At 34.7% G+C, this 13,888-nt stretch overlaps 1 protein-coding gene across 1 annotated transcript in view; it reads right to left on the bottom strand.

The window, feature by feature from the left end:
• Positions 1–11,652, bottom strand: part of HS3ST5 (heparan sulfate-glucosamine 3-sulfotransferase 5) — a 180,507-nt gene extending 168,855 nt beyond the window's left edge. Inside the window, exon 1 of the mRNA XM_007469981.1 lies at positions 11,458–11,652. The gene's annotated coding sequence lies outside the window, so the exon portion shown is untranslated. The remainder of the gene's footprint in view (positions 1–11,457) is intronic.
• Positions 11,653–13,888: the final 2,236 nt, after the last annotated feature.

Here is a 13,888-nt window from a genome sequence, read left to right as displayed (position 1 = left end):
AGTCTTATAGGATTTACAAGTGTACAAAAACAGGAGTCAAAACTGGTTGAATTACTCATTTTCTTACTTCATTTACCATCAGACAAAACCATTAAAATCTTGCTAAGTTCACAAAGTACTCGTTAAGTCTTCTGGACCTTGTGTCTTTACAGCTGTTTTCCTTAATCATCCTCATCAATCATTTAAAGTCATGTACCTAATGTTATATATACTTTTTAATATACTTAAAATTTAAATTATGTTGGTTTAATACATGATATGCCTGGAAATACATGTGAAAATTCTGTGCAATGAGAAACCCCAATTTTATCATTATATAAAGCCATGGTTATATCCTTCGTTTCAAGCAAATTTAGAATCCATTTATAAGAACCAAACAGGGGCTTCCCTGGTGGCGCAGTGGTTGAGAGTCCGCCTACCGATGCGGGGGACATGGGTTCATGCCCCAGTCCTGGAGGATCCCACGTGCCGCCGAGCGGATGGGCCCATGAGCCATGGCCGCTGAGCCTGTGTGTCCGTAACTGATATTGCTTTAATTGTTTAATTATTATTTGCATATGAAATTCCCTAGGCTTAGCAGACAGAGTTTTTTTTATACTTTGCTTTGTGTTTTGAATATATCGTCTCTCTGCTCTATTGAATCTACTGGCATTATTTTCCAGTGAGTTACATAATTTTCCTTATGAGGGTTCAGAGTTCTTACATGACTCGGCATCATTTCCTAAAGACTCTGAGGAACCCAGGGCCCAGGTGTTACTTAAGCTGTTTTCTAAACTCAGTACTTTACTATATATAACTTTCTCCTTCCACAATTTACTGAAAAATAATAATGTTGTATTACACTTGTGCCTTATATACTGATTAATAGGTAAGTAATTTCATGACTCATTATTTTTCAAAGAAAAAAATCTCAAAAGATCATTAAAAAAAGCTCACTTCTGGTAGTGCTGAAGAGGTTATCAAATAACAGGCCATTTCTGGGAGCTTAGGCACACTCACTAATCAGGTGACTTTGTGAAATTCAAAGGTATGGTCAACTCTCCTTAATTTAAAGGAAACATTATTTTAATAATAAGCATTGGGGAATCCCAGGTAGAGTGATTTGCCAAAAGAAGTATGGTTTGTGATTTTTAAAGAATGGATTCCTGTCCTAGTTCTACTATTAATAGGCTTCCTGGACCTACACACAACCATCTAACCTGCACAAATTACTTACCCTCTTTGGGACACATTTTTTCACACCTTTAAAATAAAGGCAGTTGGACTAGAATTTCTGGAATCATTTCCAGCTCACACAGGCTGTAATTCTATAGCGTCGGTAGTTATGGCTGTACATGGTTACCAACATGAAAATAATTCTTAAATGGCATCAGAAAATGAACTAAATTAGAAATGACTAATGTGTTGTTTTTTTTTTTTAATATATTCTCAAATTTGGAGTTCAGTCTTTATTTTTCTGGGAATCAAGTAAGAATCTTATCTAAAGTGTCCAAAACTAGATACTCTCAAAATCCAGGTTAATTCTAGAAGTTAATACATTCTAACTTGATGCTTGAGTCTTTTTGAACTAATTAGGTACTGTGTAACATTACTGATGAAGATTATGGTTACACTGATACTATAATTTAAAATTACTCCATGAATTATAAATTATCAGAACAAAAGAAGGAAGTTTAAATTTAATATAACTTTTTATTCTTCATTGTTTGACCCATTTGGAAATTCCACAGCACCCTTTGGGGAACACTTGTTAATTAGACTACCTATAATAAAACCAAGCTCTAAAGCTAAAATTTAATAAACACATGCAGCTGATTAATTTGTAGAACTCTAAGGTGAGTATCTCAAGTATGAATGTCAATGTATAGAAGCTTATCGATAAAAAAAGAAAATTTGAGCAATGGTCATTTGATAATGACTCCACCCTCCAAGTACAATCCTCATACTCTGATTTAAAGACAACCAAAATGAACATAGAGAAACACCTGCCAGAAGAGCTGGTACAAACAGTACTGGATCTGATCCTACTTCTGTCAGATCATTCCCTCCCCCTTTTACCTTTAATCCACATTTTCTTTCTTTCATACCTAATCATCATCTATGATACTACATAATTCACTTACTTGTTAGGATTATTTTTTATTGTCTGCACGTCCTAAGAGAAGGCCATATTTTGCTCACTGATGCAGCTCAAGTCCTAGGACGGCCTGGCACTTAGTAATTATTAACCAAATACTTGGTTGACTGAATGAAGAAATGGAGTTTGCAGTGGAATAAAATGTATCCAAGTATGGGTCTTGATTCTCAGCTGAAATGACAGTACTATACATAAAAAACCCCATCGAGCCAGTATAGTTTATAAAGTTCATATTGGGCTTGGCTGGACATTTACTTCTTCTGTTATAAAAAATCAGTCATTGAATTTGGCAGTGTTGACCAGGCACAATGAAAATGTAGTTGTCATGGGATGGTGCATATGTACCTTACTCGTTAAAGAAGAGCAGTTAACAAAAGAACAAAGTGAATTCCCTGAACATCAGCATGAACTTAGAAGAGCTTGTGGCTGACACCCATCGAATCTGTTTGACTTTAGCCAACTTGATGAAACTGCCATCTAGAATTTTCTTATTCAAAGGATGAGACCAATATCTTAGTAACCTACATTATAGTAATCTGTGGTTTACATAATTCAATTTGAATTTATTACAGATGCAATTATTTTAATACTAGGAGAAAAAAGATGCTATTTGAGCAATCTTTACTTTCTCAAACAAAGTAAGGAAAGTCTGAACCACATGGTTGAAGTTGAGGCCTAGTAAGAAAGAAATTAAACTGAAGAAAATGTATGTAAATTAGAAAAACTGTGCCATCTAGGGAAAAAATGCTACTGTAGAATATAATAGCTTCATTAAAAAAAATTTTTTTGCTGAAGTTCTATATCATACAGGCCAATGTACTACATTTTTATTTTTGAATATTTTTTCTCCTTTTATTTTAATAGGAGTGTCACATGCTGGCATACATAGCATTTCTTTACAATTTTAGGTCGGGAAAAATAAGCTTTCTCCTCTCATAATTTTTATAAGGCTCTACAAAGTCTGCCATCATAAACCACTTTGCATTTATTATAAATAGGTATTACATTAGGAAAGCAATTCAAATGTATTCCATTTCACTTGTGAAGCTAAGCAGCTTTGCATTATAACTAAGTTGAGTTAATGGGACTATGCTTAAAGAATGTGTTAACCTGGAACTGAAGTTACCCACTTGTTTCCTACTCAACTCAGGAGTCTACAAAACGAAGGCAGGAAACCTGCTGCGAGCAGGATAGGAAAATTATTATAATCTGCATTCCTAAATTGAACGAGAATTTTTGCTCAGCAGAAACCTCTTGACTGCAAACTCTGAAATTGTATCCTGCTGTTAAGAATACCTATTGGGGTGGGGGGGGGAATCCAAACATCCCACTTTTCTTCAAATCAAATAAGTGTAAGGCATACATTTACAGTCTTAGTGGAAGCTATCTTTCATTTCACAAAGAGAAGCAACTTGTAACCCTTTTCACTGAAAATGAAAAAAAAAATTTTCATTAACCAAGTACTTAATTCTTGGTTAATAGGTACTTTTAACTCTCTTTGATATCAAAATACTTTCTCTTGAAAATAAATTTCAGTATACATGTTTTGCTTTATAATACAGAAGGTGACATTCTTTTGTTTTAGTCCAGCACCTAAAATACAGATTATTGATATTTCTTGGGATGTTTTTAGAAGTTTGCTGAACAAACTCCTATGGTAGCCCTTAAAGCCATTATTTATTCATGATTGTATACCTTTATTATGTATTACACATATCAGCATTCACATAAAGTTTTTCTTTCGTCTTAGTTAATGCCTTTGGCCCTAAGCATCACTTTTTCTGATATTAAGATTCTAACTCCTAATTTCTTTAGATTGTATTTGCCTAGTACATTTTTTTAAAAATTGTTTTTAGTACCGTTTTATTTTAGTGGACTAGGTAAACAGTTGGATGTGAATGTGTGTACTGGGCTGTGAGGCAATATTTTTTTTTACTCTGGATTTTGTCAAAAAGGCATGAAATCCACTGGTATAGTTATTGACAGAGAAAATTTGTGATATCCTAAGTATTCCATTGAAGCAAAAATCCCATTAACCTCAGCTGTTTTCAAACAATTAGAAACATGCCATCAGAAAAGTACCAAAGTACCAAATGGTATCAGGGGAAATGGAAGTTTGAGTTGAATGCCCAAAGAATAATTGAGAATGTGAAAAGAAAATGTTTTTATAAATCTTAAAATAATAAGTGCTAAGATAATCATGACTACCATCATGGTATGACTGACCATAAAACTCTGAAAGGAAATTCCTTATGGGATTAGCAGAGTTATGCGTGGTGTGGTGAAGTGTGACCCATCTCAATACCCAGCACCAGCAATTGCCATTTTGTGACTCTGCTACCTTCCCCTTTCCATCCGCTCCTTGCAGTCTTATATTAAAAACCTAATTTTTACAGGCTTCCCACCAATACGTAGGCCCAGTCTCTGGGACCTTGTTTTCTCCATTATCCCCTCTAACCAGTTAGAGTTCAGGTCCTGATAATTCTTCCTTCAAAAGATGCATTGCATCCATGTCTTTCTCTTTCCACTTCCCTTCTCACTTCTTGTCCAGACTATTGTTTTAACCACCTATCCATCCCCTCTACTCTACTCGGCCTATCCTTTCACTTTCAATTTTTTGAATAACTTTGTTTTTGTTGTATCCTGGTATCTGTAGAGACAGAATGTGGTTCAGCACTGTGATCTAAGCTGAAAATATTTTTTTTTTTAAATCTATATATTTCTTTACACTTACTGACATGAAAGATACAGCAAACCTATTTTGTCATAATATTTTTAAGTTTCCTATTAAAGGTTTTAAGTCTTAAAAAACTTTCATTATATAATCTGTTTTCTTTGCTTAATATATGTATGTAACTTCTTAAGAATATTTAATGGAGTGCACATTTTCTTCTAATTTGTAACTTTATAAGTTCATATGATAACCTACATATAGTTTGTAACTTCATATAATAAAGTTGATCTTCTATATCTTTAGAATATTCACTATTTCCCTATTATGACTGATAGAAAAAGTAGCATTTTTCCCCCTCTGTCTCCCATTCTTTGTCATCTAATGTTGAGCATTAACATGACCTTCCTTAGTGCCTTTTTTTTTCTAGCTTATACTTTTATGACTTGATTTGTCAGGTTTAAGTGGTATCTGATTCATAGATATTGAGAATAAAGCAATCAGCTAACTTTATATACCAGTTTCTTTCTGTTGTATCCTCCTAATTTTTGTTAGTTACTTTAGTTCTGCAGGATATTATACTTTTATGCTCTATTCTGTCACCCTAATCTTCATATCTGTTTTAGATTTAGTTTTAGAATTAAATATATTCAATGCTCACAAGCAGTCCTTTTTCAGTAGTGTTTACAGTCATCTCTTGGTTTGATGGAGTTTGTCCTCTAATAGTCGCCTCAAGAAGGGCTCATGATAGCAACATTTCCTGAATTCCATTATGTTCAGAATATTTGTCTCTAGCTTTTACACCTTGAAGCCAGTCCGGCAGGTTATAAAACCCTTGGTACACTTTCTTTTCCCGTAATGATGGTGAATTCACTATCTCCCAAGGCATCCTATCTCATTGTTGGATATCTCATCTGTTACCAAAATCGGTCTCTTTGTAAATTTCTAATACAGTAGCCTACAGTCTCTTCTATGTAGAACTCTCCAAATATTTCTCTTCTCCAGGATAAAAGTAACAAGTCATTGAAGGAAAATTCTCCAGAGTACCTTTTAGTAGACTTAATGATTTGTTTATTCAGTCAGCTCAAGTCATTGCATCTTCCTTGAGCTTCTTGTGCCTTCCTCATAGCACTGTTTTAAAGCAAGTCAGAGTTATCATTTTAGAGGGACCATTGGGATCATCTAGTACAAAGGCATCATTTTAGGAAGAAGAAACAGGCCCAGGGACAGGCAAAGAGATTTTCCCAAGGTCAGTCCGCTACCAGGAAACTGAGTCTAACTTTGAACCCAGGTGATCCCCAGGCAAACATTCTTTCCACTTCACTGAGTCCTTCAAAAATACAATGATCAATTTTTGTGTGTGTGTGTGGTGAGAATATTGAAGATCTCTTCTCTTAATTATGTGAGGTGATGAATGTGCTAACTAACCTTATCATGGTAATCATGGTATCATGGTAATTGCATTATATAAATGTATCATATATAAATGTATCAAATCATCACGTTGTACACCTTAAGCTTACACAATGTTATACATTAATTACATTTCAATAAAGATGGAAAAAATACAATAATAAAAAACGTTTCAATGCACTTAAAGAACTCACTGTATGCCCCGTCACATAAGGGAAATTACCTAATGTCTGCTAGATGATTATCATTTCATTTCTTATTCCAGCTACGTATGAAACGATACAATATACAGGATAGCCGTATCAGAGAATTTAGAGTGGGTTTGCTGTTCATTTACATAAATTGTCACTTTCATTTTCTGTTTCTTGAAACTGACAAACTTCAGATAATTGCAGATTTCATTTTCCTACTGTAAACTTTCTAAACCATCATTTTGAAATCAAATTACACAGCTTATGCTTAAAACATAAGGGCCAGATTCTATCTTCAAATACACCACCCACTCTCTAACAGCAGAATTTGGCCCCAAAAACCCATTAACAAATATTGTCATTAAACTAAACAGCTAATTACTTTGGATTCAGACAGAATAAACAAAAATCATAGGCCAAACTCAGCTGGTAGTAATAGTGGTAAGACTAACCGTATGTTACACTGGAGATTTAAAGAACAAAGACGTACTAACACTAATGTAACCAAACATAGAAAATTACCTTCCAAATGGAGCAAACTATTATAGCTAGAAAATTCTTGAAATCACACTGGAATTACATGATACAAGAAATAAAGAATATTCTAAGAAATTAATGTCACAATTCAAAATTTTCAGTGTTTAATGAGGAGGGAAATGAGAAATCTATCTACTGCAATATTCCACAAATGAAGAATTACATCTAAAAATCATTTTGATCTAATTGGAAGTACTATTCTCATATTCAAATCAGTTTAATACTACAAGATGCAAGAGCCTTGCTTTAAGGCTATTTTAAATAACCATTAGCAGGACTACTTTATAGTTCTATGAAAGTGAACTTCCCAGAAAACTGAACATTTTCTCAGCTCTTAAAAAATATGTTTAAATTACTTTAATAATATATACTTTAGAAAAAGTTTTATAAATGCTGAGGAGCAATAAAAATTAGCCATGATTTCATCAATCGATCATAACCATGAATAATATTATGATGTAGACCATTTCAATTTTCTTCCTATGTATCTGTAGCTTTTCTTAATCAAAATGGGACCATATCACAACATAGTTTGTAACTTGTTGTTTTCATTTACAATATATTATGAGCATTTTGCCACATCAATTTTACTTTTGCTACATTAATTTAAATGACTTTCTCAAATTGAGAATAATAGACATTTTAATTATTCTGGATATCTCACAAATATCATTATTACACTGTTTCATAATAACACTAATACTCCCCAGAGATTCCTACATATTTAAATCTCCTTTCTCCTATACTGAATGGTTCCAGATGGCTCTGCTGCTCTAAAGCTCTATCTTACTTTCAGCTCTTTTTCCCTCTCTCTCAATATCAGATTTCCAGATACAGCTAACCCTGGCTGAAATAAACCTAAATTTGCTATTTTCAATTCTAGATTAATGACATGGCAGATTATCTACTGACAACTAAAATGATACATGATTTCAAATTGAATTACATTTATAAGTACCAGGTATTTTCTTCACTTCCTCAAATTTCATCTTGGAGGAAAAATTCCTCCTACCTTTCTCCCTCAAGAAATCATTATTGCAAAACACTTGGCTAGCTTCTCCTTGTTAATAAGTCATACCTGACCAGATTGATGTTTACTGCTCTTTGTATTATGGTTTTTACCAGCAAGTTTGGAAGACAAAAGAATGCTATGATACATGAGGGGACCAGACTAGATCTCAATGGTCCATTTCTGCTCTAAAACTTTATGCTTCTATGAAGTTTCTTTATTTATTCTTTTGTTGTGTATTTTACTTCATGAGTATGGAGGCTGTTTCACTCAGGTTCCCTGAAGCTACATTGTAAGTTTTCTATAGGAAGCCACAATTTAAGATAAATAAGCCAATGATAATGAACATGACTCGCTTGAGGACACAATTCTATTCTTTCTCCACCTGCTCCTCTGCAAAGAAAAAAAAAAAAAGAAGACGAAAGAAAGAAAGCGTGGAAAAGTAGTTTCTATATTTTTCTGAAATTGAAGTATTATAAAAGATCTGCACTAAAAGCTTTATGAAATCTTATCTGGAGACTCTGTTGAACCATAAACTTGTATACTATATATTTAAGGATTTTTACTATCTTGTGTACTACAAATTTTAGAATTTTACCATCAGAAGGCAATCTTATTACTGAAAACAGTTCTAACAACAAATGTACATGAAAATTCATTGTTAGAGTTAACCCAATTCTGTAAATCTTTTATTTTGGTTACTTTAAGTGTTGCTTTATTTCATTTTATTATTTTTAAATTTTTTATTGAAGTATAGTTGATTTACAATGTTGTGTTAGCTTCTGGTGTGCAGCAAAGTGATTCAGTTCTACATATGTATGTTCTTTTTAAAATTTTTATGCTGCTTTATTTTATGCATATAACTATATTTATTTTCTTTGTGTAATACTAATAGGTAATGTGTAGCTAACTTGCATTATATGGGCACACTTCTTTTTGATTAGGGTTTATTTTTGCCTTTTGGTACTTTATGGACAAGAAAGTCTATACGATATGAATAAGTTCACACAAAGACTAACAGAAAAGAAAATAGCTATAAGCCTGAAACTCAAAGGATTTTGATTAAAAACTTCACTCTTCACTGTAAAAGTAATATCATATTGAGCCTTTAAAAAAAATCATCACAATTTAAGGTCTGAATATGTCTGTACCAGCCTCTTCTTTTACTTAAATAAAAATGTAAACCTTTTATAAACTTAAAATTGCAAATAATAAAGATGAAGTTGCTAAATTATATATAAGAAACAGAAATAAAATAAGTGATATTCAATGAATGTACATTTACCCTGTTATAAACATAGCACGTGATTTCTAAGGTTTAATCTGCAGAGGAAAAGAGTAGCTAAAGGCATATTAAGCAGATCTGTTCTTTTCAAATCTAAGGCTGAGTTTTTAAAATGAAGAGAAAAAGAAAAAACCGTCAAAAAAAAATGCTTAGCCAACCCTCAGTAGTAATTCATTATTATCATCTTCTACATATTTCTTAGAATTAGATCCATAAACATCTGAATAAATTAAAACATTATGTGGAACAGAGAAACAGCTAAAGAGAGCAATGGCAGGACTGTCACTCTAAAAGAGAGAGAGAGAGACATCAGGGAAATTAGCTCATCAAACTGAACTTTAAAAAGGAATACTGGGGCTCCCCTGGTGGCGGACTGGTTGAGAGTCCGCCTGCCGATGCAGGGGACACGGGCTCGTGCCCCAGTCCGGGAAGATCCCACGTGCCGCGGAGCGGCTGGGCCCGTGAGCCATGGCCGCTGAGCCTGCGCATCTGGAGCCTGTGCTCCGCAACAGGAGAGGCCACAACAGTGAGAGGCCCGCATACCAACAACAACAACAAAAAAAAAACCCAATCCAAAAATGGGCAGAAGACCTAAATAGACATTTCTCCAAAGAAGATATATAGATTGCCAACAAACACATGAAAGAATGCTCAACATCATTAATCATTAGAGAAATGTAAATCAAAACTACAATGAGGTATCATCTCACACACGTCAGAATGGCCACCATCAAAAAATCTAGAAACAATAAATGCTGGAGAGTGTGTGGAGAAAAGGGAACCCACTTGCACTGTTGGTGGGAATGTAAATTGATACAGCCACTATGGAGAAAAGTATGGAGTTTCTTTAAATAACTAAAAACAGAACTCCCATACGACCCAGCAATCCCACTACTGGGCATATACCCTGAGAAAACCATAATTCAAAAAGAGTCATGTTCCACAATGTTCATTGCAGCTCTATTTACAATAGCCAGGACATGGAAGCAACCTAAGTGTCCATCGACAGATGAATGGATAAAGAAGATGTGGCACACATATACAATGGAATATTACTCAGCCATAAAAAGAAACAAAATTGAGTTATTTGTAGTGAGGTGGATGGACCTAGAGTCGGTCATACAGAGTGAAGTAAGTCAGAAGAGAAAAACAAATACCGTATGCTAACACATATATATGGAATCTAAAAAACAACAACAAAAAATGGTCATGAAGAAACTAGGACCACGATGGGAATAAAGACGCAGACCTACTAGAGAATGGACTTGAGGATACGGGGAGGGGGAAGGGTACGCTGGGACAAAGTGAGAGAGTGGTAATGTATATATGGACATATATACACTACCAAATGTAAAATAGCTAGCTAGTGGGAAGCAGCCGCATAGCACAGGGAGATCAGCTCGGTACTTTCACCTAGAGGGGTGGGATAGGGAGGGTGGGAGGGAGGGAGATGGAAGAGGGAAGAGATATGGAGATATATGTATATGTATAACTGATTCACTTTGTTATAAAGCAGAAACTAACACACCATTGTAAAGCAATTATACTCCAATAAAGATGTTTAAAAAAAAAGGAATATTGGAAAGGATTAATAATTCAATTGGGGGGATCAAAAAAGGAGCCCTAATTTAGCACTAATTTAAAATATGCCTTCCTTGTTTATTCTTGTGACTGAAGGAAACAAACCACATAAAACCCCTTTAAATGAAGTCTGAAAATTAGAAGTACATTATTTTAAATGCCAATTTCCATGTTTCTCAAAGGCCCGAGACCCACTTTCATCAGGATCTTTTGGGGGTGAGTAGCTGTAAAAATGCAGATTGCTGGACCATATCCCAGTCTAGTGAATCTAACTCTCTGTGAAATATGCCCTGGGATCAGCATTTTAAGAACCTCTCTCTCCCCTCATGTCACTCTCATGCATATTAGAATTTGGGAACAACTGTATGCTATGCTTTTTTGTGTGAAACTGATTTCAGATATCAAGATAACCACTGTGCCTTGCTTGTATTTATATTTACATGACATGTAACAAGTTTTGAACTTTGTATTTTATTTACCTTTTTTTGCTGCAGAACTACACATAGCTGGCTATTTTCCTTATATTCAACAACTGCTTTTACTTTTGTATATTTAAAAAAATATATTAAATATTCACTTTTGATGTAATTAAGAGTTACACAAGAATGTGAGTTACTTCCAAAGTTCTCTTACCTTCAAATCCTTATTCTTATTCAGAAAGCTCTGAACATATACAATGGAAATTTTCAAGAAGAATATATGCAGTGGATTCTCTGTTTAATTTTCAAGTGTTTCAGGGCTGGCCAAGAAGACTCCTGAGCAGGACACCAGAAACGCCATTGAGAAGGGAAGACAGCAATGCTGAAGCCTCTGGGTACCTGATTACCTCTGAACAGAACAGAAAAACAAATAGTTGGTCACCTGAAATTCACAGAGAATCTGCTATGGAGAAGGTTATTTTCAGTAAACTAGCACTGTTACTAAATTTAAACTTGGCCTGGGTTCGCTGCTCCCTGATTTAGCACCGTTGTTATTTGAAATTTCATATCACTGTGAAGTCAGCATTGCGTGATGCTGTTGCCTGCAGAGGATTCTGGTTGAATTCATATTGCTTTAATTGACTACTTTTCTAAACATTGCATCAAGTGGTATAATTACTAATTTTATTTTTGATATGCAGGTGCTACATTTTGGTGCTGAATTTCTTCCTAAGTCAAGGCTGATGAGGTCTTTTGGAAATACATCCTTATGTGAGACTCTATCACATCTCATAAAAGATAAAATGTGATACTTTTACTAAATCCCAATGGAATCATCTGGTACTTTTGCTATGTTTTCTTTAACATGGGTAATGACTGCCAAGATAATTAGACATAAATAAAAATTATATCCTTTGTACTCAATATGTGTTGCCTACTCAGGGAAACCAAAATTCTAGCTTCTTTGCTGCATGAGTTAAGCAGGTGTTAGTAGTAGCTAATGGAAAAAGAGAATAAAACACCCATTTTAAAAATTGGTAATTAATCACGCAAATATTCTCCCAAAGGGTAGAGGAAGCATCATGTACAGATAAATACAAAGTCAAATACAAAATAAGAGTGTAATACATATGTAAGCACAGAGCACACTGTAGAACGATAGGTTTTCACGGAAGAGCTTACTGTTTGGCCACCCAAAAACCATTTCCAACTTGCTTCTTGCTTGCTATGACTCACACAAATAGAGAACAGAAAATCAAACGTTCACTCTCCTGGTCTCCCTTACTGCTAAGAGTGGTCATGCAATCCCATTCTGGCCCATGAACCATAAGAAGTACACTGGGTTAGAAATCCAGGCAGAAATTTGTTTTATTGATAAACAGAAAGATTCCTTCTCCTCTTCTCTTTACCACACAATTGCTTGCCTTGAATGAGGCCGTGATACTTGGAGGTAGAGCAGTCACCTTGTCACCGTGATGTAAAACATAACAAAAGTCCAGAGAAACTCAAAGATATTGGCCCTGTTATTGATGAGCAGCTGAACCAACACGACTAACTGTTTCCTTTGGAACTGTACTTGTTTAAACCATTGGGTTTTCTGTTGCTTGCTAACAGAATCATTGTAGGTTGACGAAATGCTCAAAAAACATTTGTTAAACAGTAAGTGCCACTGCTATGATTGTAGTGATATCTATCTTTATAAATTGCAAAGTAATCTGCAAGTTCTCATTCTATGGAGTCAAGGACAGCTTTCATTCTCACAGAGGTTGGAACATGCCTTCTTTTGACTCCTAGGAAAGTTGTGCATGTGGGGAATAATAAGTCACAAGGTGGTGGTAACTAACTAGAACAAAATGAAATGAAAAGCCTAGCTCAGAGCTAAGTTCGGAATAAAAGGGTCAAGTACTATGGTAAAAGAAAGGATTTCATTTTTGCCTCAGTGCCAAAGCTACCACATTAGTCGAAATCTCAGTGGAAGAGTTTGAAGTTCCACCGTTATTATCTTACTAAGTTCCGTGGATTCTTTGTCTGAAATATTGTTCACATCCATTACTTCATTACTGGCTTCCTTTCATCAACATTTCTTACTCAATCACAGTCTGGGTTTTCACTTTCTCTATCCTAAACTATTGCTATAGACTCTTTAACAGATTTCTTTTTCTGTTTTTCTTAAACATTGCCATATGTACTATAGTTGGCTCAAGACTTAATTTTTTGAAATAATTTCATTGGATGCCTCTTCTGTTCAAAACACAAGAACTTTTGGTCTATTAGATTAAGAACAAGGTCTTTAACTTGGCATTTAAGACTCCTTATAACATAACTCCTTCTAGATTTCCTATCTCCCTTCCCCAATACTCAGGTAGTTTAGTGAGAGGATTTGTCTCCACTCCAGAGGTACACCCTGACTAGGTTAAAATAATCCATGTACCTCAATCTCTACCTACAATATTAGTGATGAGCACACAACCTTAATAGGTCAATGAGCTCCATTCTGGAGTTTTGATTGCCCTATTGTGTAAATAAATAAATGAACTTTGTTTTTCTTGCTGGACATAAGCATATGAACATCTGCAACTATTAGCAACCACCTGGGGATCATCTGGAACTACTAGCAACCACCTTGGGATCATCAGAGGAGAACC

The sequence above is a fragment of the Lipotes vexillifer genome, unplaced genomic scaffold (assembly GCF_000442215.2).
Source record: "Lipotes vexillifer unplaced genomic scaffold, Lipotes_vexillifer_v1.1 scaffold26, whole genome shotgun sequence".
Taxonomy (NCBI): Eukaryota; Metazoa; Chordata; class Mammalia; order Artiodactyla; family Lipotidae; genus Lipotes; species Lipotes vexillifer.
Note: the sequence above shows the minus strand (reverse complement) of the source record. Positions and strands in the feature narration are given on the sequence as shown.